Source organism: Priapulus caudatus, unplaced genomic scaffold (genome assembly GCF_000485595.1).
Source record: "Priapulus caudatus unplaced genomic scaffold, Priapulus_caudatus-5.0.1 Scaffold517, whole genome shotgun sequence".
NCBI lineage: Eukaryota > Metazoa > Priapulida > Priapulimorpha > Priapulimorphida > Priapulidae > Priapulus > Priapulus caudatus.
The window spans coordinates 129347-139205 of record NW_014577578.1 but is presented as its reverse complement, the minus strand read 5'-3'; the positions used below and the strand labels follow the sequence as shown (position 1 = coordinate 139205).

At 44.8% G+C, this 9859-nt stretch overlaps 1 long non-coding RNA gene across 1 annotated transcript; it reads left to right on the top strand.

The window, feature by feature from the left end:
* The first annotated feature begins 7221 nt into the window (after positions 1-7221).
* Positions 7222-9306, top strand: LOC106811230. The gene is made up of 3 exons (XR_001394121.1): positions 7222-7258; positions 8751-8854; positions 9239-9306. It is a non-coding gene; the product is annotated as an uncharacterized LOC106811230 (long non-coding RNA).
* The last annotated feature ends 553 nt before the right edge of the window (positions 9307-9859 follow it).

Below are 9859 nucleotides of genomic sequence, written 5' to 3'. Positions count from 1 at the left end.
TTGTGAACGCCGGCAACACGCTAAGCATTCGTTGGTATACGTTATCTTATAAGTTATCGAAACGTTCTATATACGTTACTAATACGTTAAGTATACGTCCAACTCGTTATGAATACGCTATGTATACGCCCAAAATTCGAAAAAAACATCGATAGTTCAGCGTATGCCAGCGTTTTAGAGAAATTTTGATACGTCCGGCATACGCTGTCTAAATCGTCAATGTGTGACAGGGCCATAATAGCTCTTAAAACGTAACGGTACTCACTGAAAATGGTAAATTATGCTGTGTTATGTGCCCCGTCAGTGCAAGCGCACACGGTATCAGAGTCTACAGTTTCCAGGGGCGTGTACAGGGGGGAGGGGGTCCAGGGGGTCCGGACCCCCCATGCTCGCGCAGAAAACGCATCTGAGGAGTGCTCATTTCAAAAAATTCCCCAGACCCCCCCTTCGCGTGCTCCTAACACCCCCCTTTCGAAAATCCTACGTACACCACTGGCTGTAATATACTACCTATTATAAACAAGCACCGTTCCAGAATAAATGTCAGACTACAACTATGAATTTCTTTTTTTATCGATATTTGTTTTGCATAATAGCATTCATTCATCTGCTTATACTAATGAAAACTGCACATCTAGTAAGGTGTGACTACTTTCCCGCAACAATCCTAGGCGTAGTAGCAAATGTTTGCGAAACCTCGCTGAGCAAAACACATGCTCAGTTCTCTACAACGCTGTTGAACTTGTGCACGCATGCACGAACGCATGCACGCACGAATGCACACAGCACAGCGCAGCACAATTAAGTTCGTTCATGCACACACAAGAGTTCACAGCATATGTGTACCATAAACGATGGTGACATTTTCGTCTGACGTTTCTGAGCCATGGAACACTCACGTAATTAAAGTGTATGCAAAGAATAGAGAAGAAAAATTTTTACAGAGAAATTCCTTGTTGGATGAATACTTAACGGTACTTTTTATAATTAGATGTGTAGGTGTTATTGTTACTGTGGTAGCAGTGTAGGGAGGAATTAAATATTGATCACACACCCACTCTCTGAATCCTACCGATACGCCGCACATGCAGCCCGTGTGGCGGAAAGACACTAAAACGTAACACACTACACGTACTCTACACACTAACGTACTCTACACTAGTCTGGGATGATTCTCCATTAGAAGTGATTAGGAGGATTAATGGTTAGGGTTATATGTTATAGGTTAGGTTAGGGTTATGGTTAGGGTTAGGATTATCAATCATTAATCATTAATCATTAATGATATCAAAGTTGGGAACACACCTAATGGAGCGTTATAGGGCCTAGTCTGCAGTTAGAAATACAAGTGTATTCTATAACTAATATTCAGTATTCTAGTATAACTAATGCTAGCAGTAGCAGCAATTCCAACGTAGTTCTACCAGTGTTGCGCTTTGATTGCTCCCGCTATACACGTTGTATGAAGATTAATTTTCCTACCTCACTCCCGAGATAAATATTTCTAATAAAGGTTAATTCTAATTTCTCCGATTGTTTATTTATTCTAAGCAAGTGATTTTGTTGTTGTGCGGGAAGCTATATTATACATGCAGGAGGCAGTAGCAGGAGCGAGCTAGTCCCCTAGCTATATATGATTACCCCAGGACCATTACCACCATCAACCCCTATAGTTTCCTCTACCAGTCCACATACGTACAGGGCCACAGGCGCTTCTTTTCTCCTTCGTTGGTTATTTCTGACACCAAGATAATTTATTTCGGCCAAACTTACGCACTCAGAATGGGCAGAGGTATGCCCTGGAGAGATGCGCATATAGAAAAATTGCGCATAATACTAATAGTAAAATTCGCCCTAAAAATTTCACTCTGGCCGCAGCATCCCGCCGCAATCCTCCCCAATGCTAATGTACATAGGAATGGCGCTCGCGTCGCTGATTGGGCAGAGCCGTATCTAATATATATTTGAGTTCGTATGTATGTATGTGTGTGTGTGTGTGTGTGTGGTGTGCTGCTGCCGGCCTTCCCCCCTCACTTTTCCCACCGCCTTGGGTGTGTGTTGTGGTTTTTGCTGCCCGTGTGTGATTGTGTGTGTGGCGTTTGTGTGTGTATGTATGTGTGTGTTGTGTGTGTGTGGGTGTGTGTGTGTGTGTGTGTGTGTGTGTGTGGGTGTGTGTGTGTGTGTGTGTGTGTGTGTGTGTGTGTGGTGTGTGTTTCAGTATATGGTGCGTGCATATACGCGTGTTTGTGTCGCGTATGCGTGGCATATACGTGTGGTGTGTGTGTGTGTGTGTGTGTTGTGTGGTGTGTGTGTGTGTGTGTGTGTATGTGTCTATGTGTGTATGTGTGTATGTGTGTATGTGTGTATGTGTGTATGTGTGTATGTGATGCGTATGTGTGTATGTGTGTATGTGTGTATGTGTGTATGTATGTATGTATGTATGTATGTATGTATGTATGTATGTATGTATGTATGTATGTATGTATGTTATGTATGTATGTATGTATGTATCTTCCCTATAGGCGGCCAAACCGCCCAGCGATCTGGATGCAATTTTCACAGGGCCATCTCTTATACCCGGAGAGTGTTCCTAGCTGAAAAAAAACCTGCCAAACCGTCAAACTCACCGAAAATCCGTGAAAACTCCTCAATTCGTCAATCTTCACACAATGTCAGCACTGACTGTACAGTGCTGCACACAGAGAAAAATCGAATCACTCATTCCATCAGCTGCTGGTATTGTGAAACCGAAAACCGAGCACCGAGCTAAAAACAGAAGCACAGCCAGTTCAGCTCAAGGGGTCGTTGTCGTAACAGGTACTACAGATGTGTACCCGAGGTACATATATGTATACACAAAGTGTACCAGACTTGTACTACAGAAGCAGGCCCGTAGCCAGGGGGGTTCGGGGGTTCGAACGAACCCCCCCCCCGAGCCCCTCCCCCAAGCCAAAAATTTTTTTTTTTGAAAATTTGCAAGAATTTCACGCTTAGTCGCTCCATTTTAGTGTAATAATTGCAAAATCTCCATCGTGCGGGAGGATGTGAACAGTGAACACCCCCTCCCACACCCCCCCCCGCTCGGTCACTTGGCTCCCTCGCCTGGTCGCTTCGCGCCCGAGCAGGGGCGTGTACAGGGGGTCCAGGGAGTCCGGACCCCCCCTTGCTCGCGCAGAAAACGCATCTGAGGGGGTGTAATTTTAAAAATTTCTGGGGGAGGGCACCCAGACCCCCCTTCGCGTGCTCGTAACTATGGGATACGGTTAGACCCCCTGGTACAAATCCTGTACACGCCCCTGCAAGCAAATCGGCCAACATTGAAAACGAACCACCCCCCCAATAGAAAGCTGGCTAACGGCCTGCTAGAAGTGTACCCTAACCCTAACACTAAAACCTAACACCTAACTCCTATAAACCTATAACCCTAACCACTAAAACATACCTCATATAAAAAATATAAACGATAATACTACAGCGCCGTAGCAGCTTTTATTGGGGGGCGGTTCGTTTTTTTCAATGTTGGCAATTTGCTCGCAGGGGCCGTGTAACAGGATTTGTAACCAGGGGGGTCTAAACCGTAACCCAAAGTTGCGAGCAACGCCGAAGGGGGGTCTGGTGGGAATTTTTGTAAAATTAGACGCCCCTCATCATATGCGTTTTCTGCGCGAGCAAGGGGGTGGTCCGGGACTCCCTGGATGCCCCCCCTGTAACACGCCGCCTGCTCGGGCGCGAAGCGACCAGGCGAGGGGACGCAAGCGACCTGAGCGGGGGGAGGGTGTGGGAGGGGGGTGTTCACTGTCGGACCTCCCGCACGATGAGATTTTGCAATTATTACACTAAAATGGAGCGAGCTGAGTTGGACAATTCTTGCAAAATTCTTAAAATTATTATTTTTTTGCTGTGGAGTGGGGGGGACGGGCTCGCGGGGGGGGGGGGTTCGTTCGAACCCCGCAACCCCGCCCTGGTAACGGGCCTTGATACTAAACAACCTAAACTACCTGCGTGGTACATATATCTGTAGTAGCTGTTACGACAAACGACCCTTCGTTGCGCAGTTCAGCAGGTTACGACGCATTGTTTCACAACAGGCTTTAAATGAGAAGCGCGAACCATTCGTACATGCTGTTAAGCGTGCCCGTACGTGGCCATACGTGCATGCCGTACGTGGGGAGCTCAAGCAGTTCGAGACGCGCAGGGATGCTTACATTATTTCACACAGAGAATAACAACGAAACATTGTTTATCAAAGAGGTTTGCAAATGAAAGTCCAAACGCCACTTCGTAGCATGCCGTTATAGATAACTTTTTGTCATTACACCATAATAAACTATTATGTTGCCAGCGGGTTCCTTAAGTATCGGTTGTGCTGTCATTATTAATCAGGAGTGTATAATACACAGTGTGTGTAGGTCTGTGAAGCGGTCTTTGGTCTCGAGACCGGTCTCTGCGAGCCCGTTTTCCCTTGTCTCGGTGCTCGGGTCTCGGCTCGGAGTGCAATGACTCGCGACTCGGACTCGGATCTTGGCCCTCGGACTCGAGGACTCGGGTCGAGACGTCTGAGGGCCACTACATACTAGTAAGTAGTTATAGATGCTGTTTTGTCGTGCTTTAATCGCGGCGTGGGCCGAGTTCAACGGCGCGCATTCCATTCCGTATTCAACACACGGGCATGAATAATGTACACAGGCGCGCCAAAGGTTGATCAATTTCGTCTACTGGCGGCTGGCAGCCCAAGTCGAATTTATACAGGCAGAAAGTGATGTAAAATGATTCAATGAACCTATGCTGGCGAGTACTAGTAGGCTAGACTTACTTATATGACCTCTAACCACTTCGAATGTTAGTTAGTACTACGGTAGTAGGTACTAAGTACTTAGCACTCTCGTCATTTCGTTTTGCAACAAAGCAGTGTCCAATTCTCGTAAAACACCAAATGGATCCGTTACTTTGACACGTTTCGGATGACTCGTGTCTCTGTGTTTTCGGCTGACTATACACTTTTCAAATTGTCCTACGATCGCGACGCGTTTGCGCTTTTTCCCGCAGAATCAATGCTCGACATAAGCCAAGTCGGAATGATTGCACGCTATCTACAATTCTAACATTACAATAGAATGTTGTTAGCGTTAAACAATGCATAATGCACAATTTTTATTTTATTTTATATTTATTTTCCAACGACGTTATTTCCTAAGTCGACACAAATATGCTGGTCCCAAAAGTGTCGGACTTATGCAAGTTTTATGGTTACTTTCTATTTTAAGCAAACAAGCTGAGCAGATCCAGGGGAGCAGGAAACACCCCGCCCCCCCATTATGTTTTGAACAAACACAAAATACATATAGAAGTGAAGATGGCCTTGTCGGTCTGTGCCCCCCTTTTTTTATCAAAACTGGCTCGGACTCGGGACTGCGGCTGGCTCGGTGGTGTGGACTCGGGACTCGGTGGCGCGCGACGGACTCAACTGCGCGGACCTCGGACTCGGCGGGGTGCGGACTCGACGATCGACTCGGATCGGGGGTCGGACGTCACTTACAACACTGATAGATACACTCCTGATATAAAATGTCATACGTAACAGTTTTTCCATGCTGTATTATTCCTTTATTACACTGATTTTACAATATTCATATTGTGTGCAAATGTTATTTGTCGATTTTACCCAATATTCCTCATTGTGTCCATTATTAGTAGTATGAATTCGTTAGCAGATTTTAACCCAGCGCAGGCCGGTACCAGCAGCTGTTATCTCTAATAATACGGCTCTGTGGCCTGTGGTTACACTTGATCTAATATTGATTATATATGAGATACGATAAATAGATCAAAATTCCAGCATAGGACTGACCAGCCCAAGTGTGACGAAATACACAATAAAGCAGTATAACGTGATTTCTAGCTTGCGATGCATAGGCATACACGGTTAGAGAATAGAATACGTAATTTTATAATACAAATCGAATATATTATCACTAGTGCGAAAAAGCTTGCATTGCCAGCGAGTCTCGCTACGCAAATGAAGAAGCAAGTTGAGGCCTTTAAAGTTGAAACCGTGAGTTTTCGTAGTGTAGTGGTTTATCACGTGCTCCGCACGCACGGCGCAAGTCCCCGGTTCGATGCCGGGCGAAAACATTTTGTGGCAGGTGCGAAGAATTTCATTTTTCTTTTACGTAAGCTGCGCAAAATATAACATCGATCAATCGCGTAGTACTGTCCTGTGAAAAATTACAGTATTATATAATTTAAGGTTTTATACGTTAAGAATATATCGAAGAGCCAAATCCGTCATTTTTCTGATGAAAATCATGTAGAATATGCGCATCCTAGCCGCACGTATTGATTATGACGCTTAGCGGGCACGCGGTAGTCGCCACCGTGCCTAAGTCAACACAGCCGAAGAAAACGACGTCGTCGAAATCTAAAGGCGGACGCTCATCGCGCAACGGGAATCCGAGCAGCTGATACGACGCGAGGAGAGAGAAACTGGTGTTTACGGTGATACGGAAGAGAGGAGTTAGATCGAGGCTAGCAGGCAGGGAGAGGGTTTTCCCTGCGGCTAGCTCTCTGACGACAGGCGGTGCGCGCGACTCACGTATTCACGCGGGCACCGTCGTGCTTTATTCTGTGTGACCATACGCGCGCTATATATAATTTATTTCGTCCGAGGAGAATGTATATGTTATCCGATTCGTAATATATGTATGCGTTCACCACGCATATTTGTAATGACGACGTTTATTGTATACTTGTGGTTATCAACGAAGGAACACCACGGTACCGGGTACATCGGCGATCAACCACTACTGTTGTGAAGATCATTATATAGGTAAGACTGATCGATATTTATATATATTTTTGTTATTTTATTAATAAACGTACCGACGTAACGGGTCGATGACAATCGATAAATAATCCACATCTTGGCGAGCTCCCTACGTAAAATTTTGTCGCCTACAGTGCCGCGTCGTTGCATTTAATAACGAGATGATACGCCGTTCGAGTTATTAAAAATGTATGATAAATGCGTGCATATAAAGTAGTTATTCGTTATAGCAATTCGAGCGCTTTTGTGAATGATGTGTTGCTCGTTAATCCAGAATCATGCCTGGGTGACTCACTTGCGGATATGGCTGAGGACGCCGGCACTTGGTCGAAGCGAAAGCACCGCTCCTTTCTCTCTCAATTGCAGCCGAGCATTTTCAGGCGAATTTGGAGATTATATTTCAGCCTGGCTATCAGCACGATTAGATGCGGAGAGGTATCTATTAAAATGTAAGCAGTATTTGTGAGGCTTGAATAAAGATCTATAACTGTAAGATCTTAGTTGCTATAATATATGATAAGATATAAAGTCTAACGATATAATAATTTCTAATCGCTGTTCAGTTTGGTCGCGAATATATATGCGTGAAGATTGTTGCATCGACAGCGCCACCTTATGTGAAAGGTGTTCTGCATCTTGTCATACAACACAAACAAGCGAAAGCTCTCGCTCCTGTTTGTGCTTTTACATTCCATGTGTTTATTGAACAGTTCATCGCGATATCATTTGAAAAAATCAAATGTAATGATGAGTCCCACATCTGGCTAATACAAGTATCACGCTGCGAGATCGGGAATGCGCATTTTTAGCGGACAACTCGTGGCGCTTCGCGTTTTCTGTTTGACGCTGTATAGAACTGGAACTATTTAGCAGCAGCTACGCCTCTTGGCCCATCTTATTGACACCAGTTCACGCACCACTACCACAACTACGCAGGGTGATAGCTACTCTGACGGCTTTATAGTCATGCAATCATACATCAATCAATGATACATGCGTCTACAACAGAGGAGCGCAATTGCCTCCGACTGTGGATTTGGAGGATAAAAAATAGAATTCGTGACAGTTTCGTTTCGCCTGTCATAGCCGCGCGTGTATAGCTATGAGCCGATACCGCCGTGCATATTTGGCAAATTTATTAGACTAATTTGGGCTTCAAGTCTCTAATACAAATAGTCAATAGACTCAAAATCATAGGATTAAGGCTAAGACATGGTGTCCTATAACAGCTTAGAATTTATAGAAATGTACTTGAAATTGTTCGCTCATATGATACATTGATAGTTAGTAACGTTACATACCGGTCATTAGCAAATATTAATGATTATGCGGCTGGGAGTGGGGCGGGCTCATGTTTTTTATCAGAGTGGCTATATGGCCGCAGCCGGCATATATGCTGACGGCTGCTGGGCACGGTCTTCGCATTTTCCTAAAATGGCCCGGCAGTTTTCATTTTCAGCGTTATCTCAAGTAAACAAGGGTTAGGGTTAGGAACTGCCGGGCATTTAGGAAATCGAAGACCGTGCCCGGCTGCCGGGCATATGGCCACAGCGTATTTTTATCCTCCAATCACAGGTCGGAGCAATTCCTCTGTTTAGACGCATGTATTGTGATACAGCATCTGTAATATACATAGGCCGGAGTTCCAAACCAGGATTGTGCCAGTTTTACCCTCTAGTAATCGTTTAGAGCAAAGGCCATGTTTATGAAGCGCGAAAATATTAGTTTTTCTGTAAATTGTTAAGACTTAGGTAATACTGAATGCAGGCCAGTTAGGCCTCTATCAATTAATTCAGATCAGTTGCTCGATAGTCATCAATGATCATCATCTGTGTTGTGCCGTGTTACGTGTAGCTTCCCGCCCGGAGCGTAATATTCATAATCCGACAATTTATGTTCGATCGGCGTTGTCATCCCCCTCACGCAGGTCGGTGCAGATGCGACTCTACGCGCTCAGCAAGCGTCAGTTCTTCGTCGTATTTCTCGTCTTCTTTGCCAGCTTCGCGCTCTGTCTCTTCATTGGTCTAGCAGGTGAGTATCACTCGGATAGACTCTTGCGGCCCAAGCCTATAGTTTAGCACGCCAGATTAGTTTAGCACATGTGTGAATTGCACACATTGCGGGGGGTCTCAAACTATCCTTGATCCTACCCTTGCTACCAGGATAATCGACCCTTTTCTGATAAACCTTAATGCGGGAACCTTTTCGCTATTGCCCGAGCGTTCAGGGGTTTTCAGAAAGCTATTTCCAATCATGTATGTTTAGATCTTATACTATAGCGAAGTTAATTGTGTTGTACTCTGCAAAGTAAGAAACATCTATGCGAAGAACCCAGTCATATAGATAACGTATGTTCGACTTTTAGACTATAGCGAAGTTAATCATGATGTGATGATCTCTCCGTGTCGTTTTCAGGTCCTCCGATAACGGTGACGTCTGAATTGTCTACGTCCACACTGACGCCAAAGCCGAATAACACCTACGTAAGCTGTCTGCGCAGCACTGCTGCTGCCATTGTTGTAGTAAAGTGTATTACACGTGAAATCTGTGTATGCGTATTAATACTCGTCACAAGCTCATAATAGAGATCTATATGAGATTGTGGGAGAATGTAGGTTTTTGGGTTGGATATGTTTGTGTATATTGTGTTTATCCAAACACAAACATCATGTGCCAACCCACATCTGCGCATGCGTGTTCTACAACCTCCTCACCTTTTTGAGTGACCTCACAAGAATAACTTAAGCAAGAACAAGTGGTAATTTCTAGTATGTTTATTACAGCAGGGCTATCCAGAAATTACTTTTGCATAAAATAACAAATCACAAAACAATGTAAATCCCAGAACAAAAAATGGCTCTGTTTATAATGCGGGCCCGTATGGAGTCAATATTGCGCGGTTATAAATGGGGCGGCGGCCTTTTGCCGCAAATTATAAACAGAGGCATTTTTTTTTGGTTTGGGACTAAGTTACTCCGTAGCATACCTTCGCTAAACACTGGCGGCGGGCGCGTGCGCCTCCGCATTATAACGAGG